General features: G+C 33.9%; 1 protein-coding gene across 2 annotated transcripts in view; it reads right to left on the reverse strand.

The window, feature by feature from the left end:
- LOC129805580 (uncharacterized) overlaps positions 1-2,058 on the reverse strand; it is a 53,419-nt gene extending 51,361 nt beyond the window's left edge. The window contains exon 1 of one of the 2 annotated variants that reach the window (XM_055853596.1): positions 1,318-2,058. The gene's annotated coding sequence lies outside the window, so the exon portion shown is untranslated. The remainder of the gene's footprint in view (positions 1-1,317) is intronic. The other variant, XM_055853594.1, reaches the window with a different exon arrangement.
- Between the last annotated feature and the right edge of the window lie 18,694 nt (positions 2,059-20,752).

A 20,752-nucleotide genomic window follows, 5' to 3' on the forward strand; every position in this document is an offset into this window, starting at 1 on the left:
GAAATGACTGATGGACCAAGAGTAATTTTTGGCTCTTGCCACCCAAGTGAATATTATTTGGGGAAGATGGGTGGGACTGCACTGGCTTGAGTCTCAAATAAAATGCCAGTGCTAAGCATTTGCAACGGATGTCATCGTGTTGTATTTGTCGGCTGCGGTTTTCAGTCCAAGGTTACTTAAGTGTGCGGTGGTCTTCATTGCTACATTATTACTTTTTTTCTCTCTCAATTCTCTGATACTGCCAGTTTCTCTGTGTGTTGTTTTTCCCACTTATCGCTAACTCTATCGCCACATCATGATGCACAAGACGTGTGAATTTGGCTCCTCCGGATCTGACCGGAAGTGACTTTGGGATGATTTTTTTTTCAGCGGAAGGAGAATAGGCTATAGAAAAAAATGGGAGCGCATTTGCTTCTGAAAAGATTTCTTTGACTCCCTATTGCTGTTGCTGCCATAATCTTTCCATACCACATCATCCAGGGCACCACAGTCACAAAAGAGTCAAGAGTTGTGCAAGAGAAGATTAAACAGAGGAAAACAGCACAAACAAGCCCAGACTTCTCCTCCACCACATCCCGCCACTTGGCAGCTTTTTCTGGGTTGCCCATCTACGTCGTAAGTTTCGGGATGGAAAGACTGTACCCGCGCGCGCGAAGTCACTTGACGACGAAGAGTGGCGACACTGCCACACAAAGCTCATAAAAATGCCCCTTCCGTTCACTCTTCAGACCTTTTTATCAGCCACATCAAATTGAGCTTAACACTCACACATTCCCAATTACCCCACAAAACTGATAAGAGTTTAGCTTGGTGAGGGCCACAGTTAGGTGCGGAATTGATTGTAAAATGGAAAGGAGTTCGACTGAAAGAAAATAATCGCCAGCACCTATTTTCACATTCTATCCCTCACATTTTGCGGAATTCACCAAACAATTTGCGATAAATCAGCGAAAGTCAAGACTCACAAGAGTATAATCACATTCTTAGGCAAAGTTGGTGAGAGAAGAATTTCCGCGAGTGGAAAATTCACGGAGATTTTTCTATTCGGTATGGGAAGAGGCTAAGCAATATTAGTTGATGGTGTACCAAATTCACAAATTTGCTCTCAATTTTCCCTCTCAAACCGCACATATCTACGTGCTTCATCAGAAGTGTTTTTGAGAGCTATTTAATTATTTTTATTAGCACAGTCCATCTCTTTCTCGCGCTCTGGGACGCTTTTTCATGCTCAATACCCAGAAAAACTCTTCTCGTCCGCTTACGCGATGCTCCTAAATCTAAATGGTTTAGAGTGAAAAGTGATTCTCAAAAACTCACATTCTATGTCCAATAATATCCTCTCTGACTTGGCGATGAGTAGTACACGTGTGTATGGCCAAAGTGGAGCTCCTGCTGCTCTTGTGTTGCTTCACCAGGGAATAACAGGGGCTTCGGGGCTATATGGCACAAAATTTTCTGCTTCTTCACTGGGTTCTGTATGTGTGTTAATTGAGCGGAAAAAAGAAGGCACACAAGTCACTAATAAATTCTTCCAAAAAGACTTATTTAAAAATCGGATTCACACTTTTCTTTTCACTCTTTTTTTCTTTCTTCACACAATTGCCTCAAGTAAACAATGTGGAAAATATTTGTGGTCTTATACACTACTTTTGGTAAACCCGCGAAAGAGAAAGAGAAAGTTCTTATACAGGATGACCTAAGTTAAGAATTATAGAATTTGTCCACAGGAACTCTCAAAGCCAAAAAAAAATACAACGGTAATGTCCTCATCCAGGAGTTCCGTTGATTCAATACGTAAGAGTTCCAGAGCACTGATTTCCCGAATAGAACACGAAACACTGGTATAGAGATTGGAAAAATTGCAAGAATAATGTCTTTCACAGAAAAATGTTCTATGTTGAGAGTGAGAGAGTTATGGAATACAGAGTTCTCTCTCTTGGGTGAGAGTGAATATAATGGTTTTTGGGTAGGAATATGGTGTGGTTGGAAAAACAGTGCGCTTTTCGTGTATTCGCCTTGGTGGTTCTCGAACGACTAGTGAGACTGAGGGAACATCGAACATTGGACACTCGTGTGATGAAGACACTCAAGCAATCAAGCCAGCAGCCAGCACACAGAGGACGATATATTCACATAACCATTTATTTCTCTGGGTACCACACATCTCTTATACATAAAATCCAATATATTATTTTCAACTTGATTACATACAAATATAGCCAAGATGTTACAACTTCAGCACACTCCTCTGGACTGGAGTCACTTTTTTTTTGATCTTGCACCCATGAATTACAATACCAGAAGCATCACTGAAGAATCTCTCTGGTTATTGGGAAAAATCTTGTTGAAACAGAAAAAATCCCCTTATCGCACTCGCTACTTCCTCCCTGACCCTTTCCTCCAGCTCAACCAAGAGATGCTTCGAAAATCTCAAAGAATTAACTTGTGTATACTGCCGATACCGCCAGACGAGTTGCACGCAAGAGAATGATTGATAAAAGAGAAAAAGTCCTGGTAGGAGGGTTAAGGCTTATAGGCCTGGCGATTCTTATGTTACCCATCTTATTCTTTCCAAGATTGCATTGGATTTCTTAAGTCAAACACTGAGCACATTTTTATATGGACTTTGGACTTGAATTGATATACACGAAACTTTATAGATACATGCATCTATATATGAGGTTTATGAGTAATCTTCCCAAAATTATTATGAATTATTTCTAGGTGTATTTATTTAAGTATAGAAAAAAACAATAACGACAATAACAAACTTAGATGTACACTCGGAGGATCCTAATTTTGAAATGGCATGAAGGACCACTGAATTTTAATAGTCTGAAAGTCCAATTACTATTCTACAGTGAGAGCTGTTATAGGGGAGTGTGGGGCAGTTAACGATGGAGCAGTTTCAATTTTTGCATATTCTTCTTATCCCTTTGAACGGAATGGCATAAAACCTTTATGTTATTGAAGAGATAATTGAGACCCATGTTTATAAAATAATTAATTTCATGACGCTTTTCGTATGAATTCTGTAATTGATTTTATAAACCTGCATCAAAATGAAACTTTTTGTAATGTTTTATTTTCAAAAATGTCTGAACAGTTGCACTTATCTATCGAAGTTACATAATTGTATTAAATTACCAGTGGTTTTATGATTATTATAAGGCATTTAGCGTTGAATGAATTCTAAGACGGTTCTGACAATTTTGATTTTAGTTCCGAAAGTGCATGAGGGGGCAGTTTCATGCAAGCACACGGAGAAGTTTCCAGTGGCTAACAATTTACTTTCTTAATCAAAATTAACTTAAAATGATCATTGAAAACGTTTTGTAGCTGTTTTTGACCATAAAGTTCAAAATTATGGGAAGTAGTGTTTCCTATAAGTTCATAAAAAAAATTTAAAAAAATCTTTCAGTGTTTTTTTAATTGCTTAAAAATTATGAATTTAATTGTAATAATACCTTTTCAGAATGTTTTCAGTAAGATATTGCAATTTTTTTTAGTATTTATAACAATTCAAGACTTTAAAATACAATTATAAAAGTGTTACACTAAAAAGGACATGTTCTAACGCGACATAATGATCCAACAATGTACAGAATTAGCTTAGCACTACAAAAGACATTTCTTTCCTATAAAAATTTAAAGAAAATTGCTCAATTTATGAGAAATAGGTTTGGAAATCTTTGGCGATATTTTATTTTTTCTGTATGATTAATTAGTGTTAAAATTCTTTTATAAAGTTCTTGTTTGATTATATTTTTATGTTTTAGATTTAGAGTCTTAGAAGACTTCAAAATAGTAATTTTAATCAATTCTAGTATCGCAAATTTCCTATAATCACATTTAATATTTCTCAAAAATTGCCTCATATTTATCTTGAAATTGCCCCGCAATGGGGGACTTTCACACATTCTTTTCAAATTTCCCTGTTCCATTTTTACATTTTCCTCTCACGTGAAATTAATTTCTCCACAATAAACTAATGAAATTAAAGGATTATTGTTATTATTTATATTAACCCTAACCCCAATTGTAATTCAAAGAATATTCAAAGTTTTACTTCTGCTTATCATCTTTTTACAAAATGGTCACAAAATCCACTTTGCAATTTAGGGGTGAAGCTGCACCACCCTCCTCTAACACTAACTGGTAAAAATAAAAAAATCAAATTGATCCAAATTTGAGCTTTTGCAAAGGATGGATCAAATTTCACACTTTGAATGAACATTTATCACAATAGAACATGTTAATTTGATCCATCCTTTGCAAAATGATCAATTTGATCCTTTTATTTTTACCAGCGAATGCTTCGATTTTTTCCCCAGAGACAATTGTTTTCAATACAGGGTCGAAAAACACCTGTTCGGCAGGGAACACCAAGTAGCATGACGTTTCATCATTTTAACCCTTTAAGAACGATTGGAACACCGGTGTCCCATAAAGAAAATAATTTTTCCTGGCTACCTAAAGTTATTTCTTTCTCATGTTTGTACGCAATTGCAAAGTACAAGGTTGAATGAATCAGGGATTTTTTTTGCAAGTCTCCAACTATTTGCTATATAGTAAATATTTAAGCTTAAAAATGACGAATTTTTAAATTCTCATTATTAAAAAATAATATATTAATTATTTTTTATACTTCCAATTTTTTTTTAAGCAAAACCGTTTTGGAAAAAGAAACTACAATACTCATACATAATATTTTTCATTAGACTGAAAATTATTATTCATTGGTATAGGCAGAAAAATTACTTAAATTTTTAGGCTATTTTTGTCCCTATAGCTCGTACAGGTAAAAAATGCACCGAATCAGACGTTGGAAAGGTTTTGGAAAATCTGATAAGTCCGAAATGGTTATAATTTGTAATAAACCGGTTATGAATCGATAAATCGTTTTTATTCGAAAACTAATTATAATCCTTCTAATGTTTTGGAGATCTTTTGACTGATCTATGAATCGGTTAAAATAGGTTGAGAACCAATAAAAAGTCAAAGAACTTTTGAGGTATAGCACGGAAATCATAAATACAAGTCATCCTGACCACCTTAACATTTCAGATATATGGTTTTCATTTCCGGACAATTTTATGTTTTTTACTGACGATAATGGAATATTTTACTGACCATGAACTATTTTACCATAAATTAAGATGGATAGGATCTTCATACTTATTTTATCCAAAAACATACACAAGGTTTACGTATAATTCTCTTAATATCATTTCGTTGTATTAGAACGATGAATTAGAATTATGGAGCTTATATTTATGGAGAAAATTTAGTTATCATCAGGCTTGAGTTCATTTTATCATTCAGAATTGTCCAGAACCGAGCTGGATATTTTTCCTTGAATTGTTGATCCTTCTAATACTGCTTTAATTATATTGAAACCATCTTGAATTATTCAAGGCCGAGAGGCTTAATTTTCACACTATTTGATCAAACAGGGGCCCATAAAGCCTAATAAAAAGTGAAGCTACTTTTAACTTTTCCTTGTAAAAAGTTTGCAGATATTGCACCGCGACTTAAACAAATTTGCTCGTAGTTTTTGTATTATTTCGGCGAACATTATGAAATATAAATTTTTAAATAGCTTTTAATACACGATTTCGAAATATATCAGACTCATAAGCCAATTTTCTTTAGGAAAAAAAACTTACCAATAGTCTTCAGTGCCTCTATGCAAAAACGTATGAAAAAATGAAATGTCGAGAGGCCCCTGGATCAAATAATAAATTAAAATGTTAATAGTTTTTTTTTGGAAATATTAATGGAAAAATTTGAAAAAAAAACAACCTATGAACCGCATTAAATGAATAAAAACTATTTTGTTCAGAATTAAATTCTCTTCTAGTTGAACCAGTTGAACCTATTATAAATGGTATTTTACAAATACTTTTTAATATCTTTTACAATGTGTTAAAGTCAATAGTTTGTCTCAAAATATGCATGTGCACTTTTTGAAAAACCATTAAAAAAAAGCTTCAATTTCAAAATTTTCTTCAGTTTTTTTTTCAACAATGAAATTGATTTATGAAAATTGAAAATCTTTCTTAATTTTTTCTCAGACATAAGAATTGCAGATGACATCTGACACTTTTTTCAGACTGAATCTTAAGGAAGCACTTATTTGATGTTTTTTCTTACTTAATTTTCTTTTAGGGGAAAGTGCCCGCCCATGCTTGATACAATCCAAGCTTGATAATAACTATTTTTTTCCTACGTTAATCAATAATTGTAACTCACAGCAATATATTTTAATAGCTGGTCCTAAGACTCACATTTTCTAACAAAAATTAGGATCCCAGCTCTTTTTTCCTAGTTTTAGGAAGCAAAAATCAAAAATGAGTCCAAAACTGTAATTTCTATTCATAATATTTCATAAATATTTCTTAATTAATGTCGCTGTTCAGGAAAACTACTATCATAGGCACATAGAGGGTTCATCAGTATTAATTTAATGTAAAAATATTTTTACTTGGGGACACTGTTTTTGAGGGTGGTGACAAATTCATAAATTCTACCTGTGTCCATCCTATATATTTTAAGAAGGATCCATGAATGATAATTTAAATGTGGCAACTCTATCATTAGATGTGATTCTTTCATAATTACACCTATTGTAATCCTCCAATTTTATCGACAATTGACATAACCTTCAACCCTGTTGCCTGAATTTTAGGGTTGCAGAATGACATTTTCATGGACTCAAAGTGAAAAAAATGGTTTCCGCTAGCGCCCTAATCTCATAAAAACATGGCTTAGAAAAATTACATAAGAGTGATTTTAAAACTAATAACCAGTCTTACAAACGATTTAAGCAGATAGATTAGAGTTCCGTCTAAATAGTGATGTGCAATTTTTTATATCCAGTGAAATTTTTGCAGTGAAAATAGGCCTCCGAATTGTCGAATCAATTATTATACAGGAAGGCCCCGGACCCAACTTGTATAAATATCGCCACTGAATTTCCATTTTCTTATTGAAGAAAATCTACGGATTTCCAGGAACTATTTGAGGTTGGATTATGAACCTAATAAGTGAGACATTTTTTTGTCATAGTGGAAGAATCGCTTCAGTTTGTGTGTTAATCAGAAAATAATCACAAACCTTGAAAATCATTTTACATTATCAAGCATGGGCACTTTCCCCTATACCTTTTCTTATAATATATTGTAAATCCTCATTTTATTTTTTTTTAATTGTTGTTTATTTTTGATTTTCTTGTTTTCCTTTTTCTCTTCATCACAAGATTGTAAAAGGGATGAACCCTATTTTAGTGATTTAATAAGTGTTACTATTATTATTATTATTATTATTACTATTTTATTAAATAAAAAATATGTATAAGCCGAAAATTTCATCAAACTTGGTATTTCCCTTCTCCTCAAGAAATCGCGAAATTTTGGCATTCTAATTAAGACTTCTCCCTTAAGTCCAAACTAAAAGGAAGCCAATTTCACCTCTGATGCTGAAATGAATCTGTTACAATTAACTTAACAAATTCAATAAAACCTAATATTAATCAAAATTGAATAGCTGCCCTATTCTAATTAACTATCAAAAATCTTTATGGTACACTAAAACTTCACGCAATCTCAAGAAGTATAACTCTAAAAAGAAATACCATATCAATTGAACAATTACATAACTATCAATATAGCAATCATACGATCAGACAGGTAGATAAGTTAAACGCACTTTTAGTGCGTGGTTTTCTGCCTTAACTCTTTAAATGCAGTATCTGTCAATTTTCCAATAAGAATCTCTGTGCAACAGGAGGCAATCATTGATGCACTTTTCAATGCATTGTTGGAAAACCCATGTACAATGGAAAAAAAGGTGTGAGTGAGAGAGAAGAGGTAAGATAAAAAAAGAAGTTCACGAGACCTTCCCACACCACATATGAAAAGAAAATTAACGCGCGATTTTCCACACAAATTTGTGGCAATTAAAAGCGATTCGCGCATTTGTTACATAAAAAAAACCACATTCAAACGGCGGGCTCCACTCTGAAAATTGCTTTTCACTCCATCGACGGTTGGAGCGCGGGTGGAGAGAGGAAAACCCCAACACTCCTGTACTAAAGAACATAAATTGAGAATGAGAAAAAGATGGGCATGTCGAAAGTGCAAGATGAGAGAGGGGCACGTCAGAGAACTCCACGATAGGTAAATAGTAAATTGCTCTATTCACAAGAATTAATAATCCAACAAATTCTGCATTCACCAGTACAACCAGAAAATGTTCTAGAGTGTGTTGGGGGGCACAAGAACACGCTAGAAATGTGAGGCTTCTGCTGGCACCGAGAGGCAACATATATTGGAGGCCACCCAATCGAGAGAAAAATTTATTCAACAATCTCACAGGTTTATTTGAATGAGCACGAGCTGAGAAAACGTGATAAAATACCATCATCAACGCTTCTGTGTATATCTTATTCCCATCGAATGCACTGGCGACTGCTGGCAATTTCCGTGAAAATTTTCGATGAGGAAATTCCACGAGTTTTCCCGCGCAGTTCTAAATTTGCCAAAATTGGCGTTGCTTCCCAACGGCTCTTGCTTTGATGTGGGTGGAGATACGAGAGACAAGGTGAATCTCTTCTCAGAATTCTGTACAATTTTCAAAATGCACCTTCCTTGAGATGAGACTTTTCAGAGGAAAATTACACAACTGGAATTCAAACTTACTCCAAGGACTCATTTGTTCTGCTCTTGGAAGTGTTTTAACAAAGTGTTTTTTAGCTCTATTTCAAGAACTACAACTTTGATCTTCAATTCTTCAAACTAGTGGAAAATTAGTGTTAAAATTATAAAATATTTGAGCCTATATTTAAAGAACAATAAATAAAAATTTATAATATTAAAAATAATAATATCAAATTATAGATATTTTTATTTAGTTTGAAGTGGCTGTTAATTCAATCAGATTTTCTCTTTAGATATGAAAAAATTCTACAAGTTGTATTTTTAAATAAGTTTATATAAATTAAATTTGCTAAAAAAAACTTAATAATAGGGGGAAGATGCGCACTTTTGAAACGGAGTACCTTAGAAATTGTTTTTTTCTCTACTTTTCGAATGGAATTGTGTCTTATCCTTATGCAATTTAACTCCACAATTATGCTTTGTCGATCTAAATTATTCCATGATAGTCCAGTTCTTTTTATTTAAGATGAAAAATGGCAGATTTCATTATTTTTTCAACATTTTATTAAACATTCCAGGACTGTAAGAAATCCTGAAACTAATTGACAAAAAAACTTTTTTTGTGATGGTTATCTTATCATCATCCATTTAAAATTCCATTTCTAATATTTTTATTATTCCTTAGAATCTGATGAATATTACGAATTCCGTATTGATGAAAGTACCCACAACATTTAACAAGTTATTTTTAAAGAAATTGAAATTTTTCTATTTTATGATTTTTTATTAACATAAAGTAATATGTGGTAATATGGAATTTTGGGATTTATTCACTGTTTTAAATATCGTAAAAAAAACAGGAAAACTTGTATTTTTTCATAAACTTATTTTTCTCATAGCCCATCTAAAACAACGAATCTCTAAATATCTAAATCTATTATCTCTAAATCTATATCTAATCTCAAAATTATAGAACTGAAATTAAATAAAAAGTACCCCATTTTACTTTACGTGATTTATATTTATATGTTTATTTTAGAAAATATTATAAAGCTTATAACTTCATTCTAAATATTACCATAAATAATTGAGAAAATAAATATCATCTAGATATATTCTGCGTAATTAGGAAACAATCATTGTTCTTAATGGCATGAATCATAAGAAGAACTCCCCTTCACGATCCACAAAAGCAGCGAAGGTGTGTATTTCTGTGATCTCATTATTTAAATTGTAGCAATTTCAGTTCATAATGGTAATTCATATTTAAAAAAAAGAGTTGTGTATATTTTCACTTCTTGAGGCCCAAAAATATTTTAATATGATATTCTAAACTAAAGTACTGGGAGAAGTTATATCCTGCTGCTTGTTTTATGCAGACGCAAAGTCGAAAGGTTAAAAGATGAGAGATAGTGCCTTATGGTCAGCGAAGGACCCCCCAAAGTAATGAAAATTACTTTTGTTTTCCTTACCCCTCTGATCTTTAACATATCTCATTAACAATATAGTATTACTTTTAATATGTGTTAATTACATAGATGAATGCTATTTTTCATATTTACAAATATACGGGAAACTGGGGCACCACCAAACACGGGGTATCACCAAACACTGCGATTTTTTAATCGGATATTCGACTTCAGAGGATAAGACCTATAGGAATTTATAGGCACTATAGGGATGCTTGTCCACTGAAGGAATGGTCGAGATAGTCCAAGTAGTTTAGAAATAAAAAATAGTGTTTGCTGGTACCCCGTGTTTGGTGGTGCCCCAGTTTCCCCTAGGTCTCAATTAATTTCTTGCAGATTCTTTATAATATCAAAGGTTACATTTGAAAACGATTTTGACTATCTTTGATTTTTTGTTTCTTGATTTAATTGAACGTGTTTTAACCAATTATGAAAGTTTGATGTGCCTCCATTAGGTTAAGCACTACCTCTATTACTCTGATCCAGAATATGGGACCTCAGAGAAAATCCAGTTCCTAAACAAGTGAAATTGGTACTAAAACGACTTTCAATATAAAAGAGTTGTATTTCAATTGATATAGTCACTGCCACCGATCCAAAAAAAATCCAGAAACATGGAATAGGCCATCCCATTATACTGTTGCGTCGGAACTAGATTTTCTGTTCAATCAGGAATAAATCTAATTAAACGAATGGACTTCTTGATACGATTAATTATAATTATATTTATTCGTATTGTGATTACTTAATAATAATAATAATAATAATAATAACGGCTTGATTTTATTATCTTTCTCTGACGATATCTGATAACGTAGTGGATTTCTATTCTGATCTCCTTACAAAGTCAAGTAAATGCCAAATTATTAAATCTTACAACGTCCTTATTAATCGTAAAACAATAATGCTATGAGAAAAAAAGAATACATGCTGTTCCAGTAAATTGCTCCATTGACAAAGTCTCTGAAAGAAGACTCCTACCCGGATAGTGTAATTAATCAAGGAATACGTTTAAAAGAATCCCTTTCTAATGTCCGATAATTTTTGCTCAATAAGCAAAAATATAAGAATTCTATAACTTTATGGAGAAGCCATTTCTAACAAAATCAATATATCTGCAAAACAGGTTAATATATTTATTTTTGGAAAAGTTCTGGATGTGTTTGTATCTTTTCCTGTGAATGATGCCAGCATTGGAAAATTTTCTCAATATAATATCAGTGATTTGTGCATCACCTTGAAGAAGTCACTTTCGCGTGGCAGATGAAACAGGAGATCTCCTTCCTCTCACCACTTCTTGGCTCACCCGTTGGGCCCCTTGGGAGCGCAAAGAAGTGAGCTCCGAAGTGAATGTGGTGGCATCAGAGTTCGCGTATGAAATTGTGTTAATGATGGTGATGACGATGATGGCGGAATCCCAAAATAGATTGTCTGCGCCAACAGCAAAATGTACGAGTCCGCTCGTCAACTCAGCCAAAAGCCAGAAGAAGAACCAGAGGAGAGTCACATCGAGTGGAATGGCACAAAGTTCTGTAGGATTCATATGCCATATAGATAAAAAAAAAGTTGAGTTGGATGTGTGAGTGGAAAAGTGGGCGGCAGGAGAATTTGGTGGGCCTCATTCCGTAGGATTCGCCCGATGGATGAGAATGGGGACATTGAACAAAAGGGGATGATGATGATGGCACAAAAAAGGGGGAAATACTGAGATTTTTCTCCGTCTCACCGATACCACCTTGGCAAATGACAAAAGGAGTTTGGAGATCACAAAAATCAATATCTACCTCCGTCGACAAATTGATATGAGCCATCAGGGAGCGCGAGGGGGGTTTTCCATCACTTGCATTGGTTCTCGTGTATGTAACCAATTAAGAAGAGAGAAGAATCTCTCGTCATGCTGAGGTGCCTCTTTTTGCGAGAATTTAGCGACTGAATAGATGAGGAAAAGAAATCGCGAGATAACACTTTTCCTCATATCGTTTGCACTCAGAAAATATTGCTTCAATTTTTAAGCGTTAAGTCAGCCTCATACGCTACACATGAAATGTGGTCATGAGTTGTGGACATTAAATACTTATAAAAAGCTCTCATTTTTTTTGGCAAAAAACAAACGAGCAGTAAAAAATTCAAAATGGGCAGTAAAAAATTAAAAATAAGCAGTAAAATATCTAATTATGGTCAGCAAAAAACTGAAATCTTTTCAAAAATGGGTCTCATTTATATATTTAACATTTAAAATTGTTGCAGATAGAATGAAGAGCCCTTTATTTTCCCTTTGCCAAAATTTGGACGATAATATCACTCTTTCAATTTTTTTTGTTACTGCTCAATTTTAACTTTTTACTGCTCATTTATACAATGCCATTTTTTTTTAATTCAATCCCAAATAATCTCTTAAGGGTGGAAGATTTCTAGTGTACGTCCATATAGCTTTATCCCAATTTTTTTTTCCATTGGGAAGTCAAGCTATATTGAAGGTAGAACCATTCTGATCTTCAAATCCTTACTCAGTAGGAGAAAGTGGTCAGTTTCTGAACCAATAATAAAAACCTAATCGTATAAGATTCATTCATTCATTCATTTTCAACCGCTTATCCCTATTGGGGTCGCGGGCCCATGACATTCAAATTAGCAGCCCACGCTTATCGATCCTCCGCTACTTCATGAAGATGTTCGGGTTCAATCCCAAGGCATTCCCAGGTCTGCCTCGAGGTCGACGCCTTCTCACAATGGCTGGCATAGCTTTTCTGGGGAATCTCTTTCTAAACATTCGCTGAACATGTCCATACCATTGAAGTTGTGATCTCTCAACCCGAAGAATCAGCTCCTCGACTCTTAGTCCCTCACGAACGGCCACATTCCTCACTCGATCTCGACGAGTGATTCCCTTAACCGCCCGAAGGTACCTCATCTCGGCAGCTTGTACTCGCGATCTTATACTATAACATATTCGTGGTTAAAGCAATCGCCTTAAAATTTATATTTTTTCGTTATAGAAGAATGTTTAATAAAGACACAAGAAAATAAAAGAAAAAAATAACATGTTTTTCAGGATTCTATAACTACAATAAATCTCATAAAAGGATCCCAAAAAGTCTTTTTATAAAGTCTATAATGGTTACGCTTCTGGACTCCGTCAAATTGCCTAGTGGTCTCTATATCCTAGAGAAATGTATGTCTAAGTATATTTAGCAATATTAAAAAACACTTTGACCATTTACCTTATACAAGTGCAAACAATTCAACACATTTAACAAATATTGTCAAAGACTTTTTGTACTGTGTAAAGGCCATAAGACTGGAAAATATTGTTGTGCTCGAATTTTTCTTTGCAATCCAATAAGAAGGAGAGACTAAAGGTTATAATGGTTATTAGGCTAGAGAAAGTGATCAATAAATAGGATGAGTTGCCCATAGATAGTGAGAGGAGCTGAAGAAGTTGCTAAGGGCTTTTTTGAAATTAAAAGAGCATTATGTATTAAAAATTACCGTATTTAATATAGAAATTTTTATTTACATTGTTTTTTAGGGTAGAGTTATATAACATTTTCCATTAATTAATTCACTGATGTCTTTGAAAAATCCCAGTAAATTCGATACCATCAAAAATGTTTACAAATATCCTAGTCTCCCTATAAGGTCGGCCAAAAGGGGAACACAATTGATGACAAGGAGGTGATTGAGACCCTCAAACGCCTCAAACTAATACCCTAAACAAACTTACAGCTTAAGCAAAGAGATATCTTAGTGGAAAATTGATGAGAATGTGGTCTAATCATTATTTTGACTATACTAATAATACGTTAAGCCATCTCTCGGTTTAAGTTCTAGGTCTGTCCAGCACTTAATACTAATGCCATAGGATTTTATTCAGATTATTATTTTGATTATTATTGCGTTGAGCGGTCTCTTGGCTTAAGTCATAAGTGTGTCTAAGGCATAAACCTTGGATTAAACGCCTTATTAAAAAATGCTCAATTAAGGTTTACCGAGTTTCAAAGTTTAACGATTTATATTTACTTACTCGTAACTCGTAGAGACTGTATGCCAAGAGTTATAATCGCCGAATTCTATACACCTCGAGAACTTAAGAATAAGAACCAATAGTTCCCGGTCAATGAGCAGCTTATTCAGGACAAGCTCATTAAGCATTGGTCTCTAAAAGATACTCCCCTTCCACTTCAATGCTAAGAATTTTCATAGAAAATGCTATAGAAAAAATATGTTTGTGATACACAATTTTTTTTAATCAAAAGAGACAGAGGAAAGTCCTTATCGTTAAAGGTTTAAGAAATTAATAGCTGTCGATTAATAAATCTTTACTTAAAATTGAAAAAAATTCTCATGTGTAATTTTTACACATATAACATTTTTATCAGAGTGTATAGTTTTAAGTATTTTAAGCAATTTTTTTTACCTTTTATTGCTAATTGACTAGACAGCAATTCTATGTGTCTCTGCGAGCTATATAATTCTTCGTTTAATTACTAATTTTTTTCTGAGTGTACACAGACTCTTATATCACTCTCATCATTTTCGTCTGTTAAGTTGAAATTATTTCTTCTATCTGAACACTTCTTTCCTAACTTTTGTTCTTCCATCTCATGTACTTTTTGTGCCTTATCTCCAATTCTCATTTCCTTGATTTTTTTCCACTGTCCCTCGACACTTCGTGGTCGCCTGGGCCACTAAGTGTCCTTCCAGCACTGGGTATCTCTGGGATTGGGTGGCATGGTGCAAAAAAGTGCTAACCAATTCTTTCAGCACACGACAATCTCAACGAGCATCTCAAGTGGTGGTCGCCTTCTAACATATATGGGATTTGAGAGAATTGAGGAAAATTGCACACAATCTCAGAAAAGCTACTCGTATGATGAGTGAAACTCTGTGCGACGTTTTTGTACTTAGTCATTACTTTTGATTGCCACGGAATCTGCCACGAAAGGCACACAAACACCACAATTAGTTGTATGTACATATGGTAGCCAACAATTTTCAGGGACACGACGACGCTGAGGATGATGGTGGGACTGTGTGGCGGATTGGGAGCTCATAGAGAACGACAGAGAAGTTATTATATTGTGCCCCCGACGACACTCTGTGGTCGCCCCGCAGAAAAAGAATTGAGCACGCTTATCACTTATCACGTGGCTTTAATGTGGCCTCAACGATGACGATTCTCTTGCAAAAGGCAAATAGAAATCGCAACAGATTCCCAGTTTTTTTCCACCGATGACCAATGAATGGGGAAGACTTGGAGAATTGCGGAATTTTCATGAGTTCTGGCCCAGAGGAGACACATATCCAAAAAAAATCACCCAAATCTTGCGACAGAGACAAAACAAAAATTTGGAGCAAAGACATCTCACAAGACCCGTCCGTGAGAGAAAAAGTTCCCCAGAATTGTTCACTGAAGCACTTCTTATCAATCCAAATGAAAAAGAGCGCCTTGGGATTGGTATGTGTTGCTCTCTGTATAGCAAATTACCCAATTCCAAATTGGGTCATCTCGCGTTCTGTAATGGCAATCAAATGGCGCGCAATGGAAGATGAATAGTGGGTTAAAAAAAGGCATAAAGAAACTGGAATTATCCACAACAGTAACCATTTGATGCCTTTAGAATCTAAAGAGAGTAGATTACCTCGACTATTTCGAGATTACAAGTGCAGAGAGATCAGCGAAGATCACCATTTACGATTGATCTCGTATGGGATCACTCAATTAGACACTGCACTTTTGCCAAGATGAACAAGATCTTCTTTCCTCACGGTCACTCCTTATTTTCTAACTCGAGAATCGAGGGAACGCTGCTGGAATCATTGTCAGACAATTCTAATGTTTTTTTTTATTCTTCTTTTTCTACGATTTTTTTTTTAATTTTCTATATAAGACCAAATTAATATGTTTTCACTTAACTTATCCCTTATCTAATTTTCGAATTGTGAAGGGAAATTAATTTTAATCATTTTAATAGTTATCCAGGGGATGTCTAATAATTATTAATTTCTGCGATAAAATTACCAAGAATATCTAATATACATAATGAATAAATTATTATACTAAATGAGTGTCTTCTTGAGGAAAATTGCTTACTTCAAAGACACAAACAAGTATTGACATTCACATCTTACAGGATTTTTTTTAATAGTTAATTAATTTCTGTTTTAATAGAATATTAGAATAATAATTGAGACCTTTTAGTCATAAGTTACTGAAATGGGCATAGATAATTTTTATACGTTCATTTATCACATTATTTTGGGAAATTTGAATAACAATTTTAAATGTTCTGAAAAAGGGGTGGCAAAGCGTCCGAGGCTTTGCGAGCTGCTCGAACTCCCGAGAAAGAGCTCTGCCTTATATACCTTTTCGCAAGCATTCTGATGTATAGAAAATTATTGTCGAATTAAATTTGACTATAAATCACCACAAAACCATCTTGAAGTTTAAAATTGTTCAAGAAGAGGGCTTCACAAAATCATTAATCTTTTAATTAATTAATTGAACAAATCGGGTGAAAATTAAGCTTCAACCTTGAATAATTCAAGATGGCGATTTTTCCGGTGATAGGTGTCTAAGGACGAAATGCTCAGCTGGACTACCTCCATAACATATCCAAAAATAAAGGAAATCGTCAGGGTCAATTTTTTTTTTTAAATTAGAAAAACCTCATTTTTTGCCTATTTTTGGGGGATAGGGAACGCATGAAGGGGGAGGGGGTAAAAACAAAAAAATTACGTTCGAGGTAATGTCATTTGAGGTGGGGTCACCGAAGACCGGAAGTTGATATCTCTTACCGTTGATTTTTTATATGGGTCAGAAGACTGAAAAAATGCGAAAAATAGTATTTTTAAAATAGGGCTATTACCGTTACTTTCCCGATCTATCACCGATTGTGACCGATGCAGTCGGGTTCAGAATTAAAAGATCTTTCAAAAATGTCCAAATTTGTCCAAATCCGTTGAAAATTAGGCCCTCTAGGGTAGTTGACCTTTGACCTTGAATAATTCAAGATGGCGATTTTTTCGGTGATAAGTGTCTAAGGACGAAATGTTCAGCTGGACTACCTCCATAACATATCCAAAAATGAAGGAAATCGTCAGGGCCAATTTTTTTTTTAAATTAGAAAAACCTCATTTTTTGCCTATTTGGGGGATAGGGAGCGCATGAAGGGGTGGGGGGGGTAATTTGGGTAAGTTAGTTCGATAGAATGTATTGACATTGTGGGGGGTCACCGAAGACCGGAAGTCAATATCTCTTACCGTTTAGCAGCTAGAATTTTGCAAAGTTGAAAAAAAAAGTCGATTGTGAAAACTGCTCTCTCTTGGAGTTCGAGCAGTTAAAAATTCTCTAAATCTAAAATTAAAAAAAGGGTGTCAAAGTGTCGAGGCTTTGCGAGCTGCTCGAACTCCCGAGAAGGAGCTCTGCCTTATACAGTGGTGGCCAAAATAATAGGACCACCTCTGATAAACCTACTATTTTAACTCTTGTAATTTTATATTCCAATGCGTTGAAATAATTTTGATGTAGAAATGTTCAAATGATATCCATACGTCGAACAAGTGTTGTCTTGGCCATTAGAGATCTCTATTTTGACATATAGTCCATATAGTACGTGAATAGTGATAATGTATTCGGACAATAAAATAGGACCACTATAATAAACTCAAATTTATTTCAAGCATCTAAAAACTAACAAAATTTTACTGTAGTCAATAATTATTTAGTGTCTTGACAATTAATTTTCCAAGTTTAGATAAAGAAAACTATGAGAAATTGGAGCAAATATAGAACTTTCTTAAAAAAAAACATATGGAATGATCGTGAATATCATAGCTGACTACATTAAATAACGAAAATCAATAATCTATAACACAATATAGTGTTTGCATAAACATAAGACTCGGAATTTTGGCTGCCACCGGTTCCACGGGCCAGAAAACAACAACAATTCAGGATTTTCAAATGGTTCAATGTGTCAAAATCAGACTAGCACGTCATCGTAAGGTATTCTATAGGAAAGTTTTGGTTAAAAAGGTCCTCAGATAAGTTCTGACTGAGTCAGAAATAGATTTTGAACAACAGGGTTACTTGGAAGGACGAACATGATAACTCGGTGAATTATCTTAATGAAAGAGGCGAAAGAGATTAAAATTTTTCAATAAATACCAAGTCTAGAAAGAAGATGATCATAAAAGATTTTTTTTATGATGAAATTGAATTTGTTTAACATTTTTTCGAGGTCAAGCGCTGTGTATGTCTCCTCTCGAACAAAATTTTTCAATCTATGGTATACAAAAGGAAATATCATTATTCTATGTTTCAAGGATATTAACACTATGTTATCATGTTCGTCCTTCCAAGTAACCCTGTTGTTCAAAATCTATTTCTAACTCAGTCAGGACTTATCTGAGGAACTTTTTAACCAATATTTTCCTATAGAATACCTTACGATGACGTGCTACGTGCTAGACTGATTTCGACACATTGAACCATTTGAAAATCCTGAATTGTTGTTGTTTTCTGGCCCGTGGAACCAGTGGCAGCCAAAATTCCGAGTCTTATGTTTATGTAAACACTATATTGTGTTAAGGATTATTGATTTTCGTTATTTAATGTAGTCAGCTATGATATTCACGATCATTCCATATGCTTTCGTAGCCTCAAAAATCTAATAGAGCCTCTAACAAGAAAGTTCTATATTTGCTCCAATTTCTCATAGTTTTCTTTATCTAAACTTGAAAAATTAATTGTCACTTGTCAAGATACCAAATAATTATTGACATTACACTAAAATTTTGTTATTTTTTAGATGCTTGAAATAAATTTGAGTTTATTACAGTGGTCCTATTTTATTGTCCGAATACATTATCACTATTCACGTACTATATGGACTATATGTCAAAATAGAGATCTCTAATGGCCAAAACAACACTTGTTCGACGTATGGATATCATTTGAACATTTCTACATCAAAATTATTTCAACGCATTGGAATAGAAAATTACAAGAGTTAAAAAAGTAGGCTTATCAGAGGTGGTCCTATTATTTTGGTCACCACTGTATATATTCCTTTTCGCAAATTTTTCTGGTGCATTATAAAATTACTGTCGAATTAAATTTGTCTATAAATCTCCACAAAATCAGCTTGAAGTTGAAAATTGTTCAAGAAAAGGGATTTCAAAAAACCATTGACCTTTTAATTAATGAATTGAACAAAACCTTAAATAGTTCAAGATGGTAAATTAACCGATGAAAGGTGTCTAAGGACGAAATATTCAGTTGGACTAACTACAAAACATATCCGAAAATCATTGAAATCGCTAGGGCCAATTTTTTGTAATGTTAGAAAAACCTCATTTTTGACGTATTTTAGGGGTATAGGGGACGCATGAAGGGGTAGGTTGAAAAACTAAAGAGATTACTTTCGAGGTAATTTCATTTGAGCAGGGGTAATCGAAGACTGGAAATTGATATCTCTTACCGTTTGAATTTTATATGGGCCAAAAGACTGAAAAAATGCGAAAAACAGAGGGGCAATCACGAAAGTATCCAGATTCCAGACAAAATTTTGACTGGTTTCTTTCTGTTTTCTGTGAAGCGAATTTCGCCTTCCGGTTAAAAGGTACATTTCATCGCTAAAAATGGAGGGTGTACAAAGTTTTGGGTCTTGTATCTGCTAGAATTTCGGGATGTATCCAGACAATTTTACCCTCCAGCTTGCGACTGGAGGGTACGATTTTTTTTAACCAAAATCTTATGAAAAAAATATTCATTTGCATTATTTTATTTCAGTAAAGATGTCCAGCCCCACACATAACAATAATAAGAAATTAGTGGATTTTAAAATTTTGTAAACGTTTAAATACTCCATGAGTTCTGAAAAAATGGGTTTTGGGGGAAAGTACAGAGATTAAAGGAATTATTATTTTGGGATTATAAGTTCTTGATTTTTTTATTGGTAGTACGATTTACTTCGGACCTAAATTTTCACCAAGCTACGACTTCTACAATGATATAAAAAAACCCTATTTGTAATATCAAATTAACCCTCGCAAGACTACCATATTGCAATAAATGCACGCATAAAATAGCAAATTTTAAGCATTAGTAGTAACATTTACCACGTCTATGTACAAAGAATAATATCTTTATTATCAGAATAAATACAATTTTTTCGAACCTATTCCTGAGAGGTAATTACATTATTGCAATACTTATATTATTTTATATGAAGAAGAATAATTGGACTATTTAATCTTCAATAAACTTCATCAAAATACAAATAATTTATATTGGAATTTTGAAAATTTTCCTCTATCTTAGATTGCTTAAAATTCCTAAAATATTATAATGAATAATATTCAAATTTTAAAAACGCGCTATCTGCCAGTAGCATTTTGCCTACTTTTCGACAATAAAGACGATGTGAACAATAATGAATAGGATTATTTCACTTTTCGCCACATCAAATATGTCTCCGCCATATTCGCCGTCCGGTCAATTTTGTCTGGATATTTCGTGAATTGCCCCTCTGTATTTTTAGATTAGGACTATTACCGTTACTTTACCGATTCACCGTCAATTGCGACCGATGCCGTCGGGTTCAGAATTACAAGAGC

Source organism: Phlebotomus papatasi, chromosome 3, assembly GCF_024763615.1.
Source record: "Phlebotomus papatasi isolate M1 chromosome 3, Ppap_2.1, whole genome shotgun sequence".
NCBI lineage: Eukaryota > Metazoa > Arthropoda > Insecta > Diptera > Psychodidae > Phlebotomus > Phlebotomus papatasi.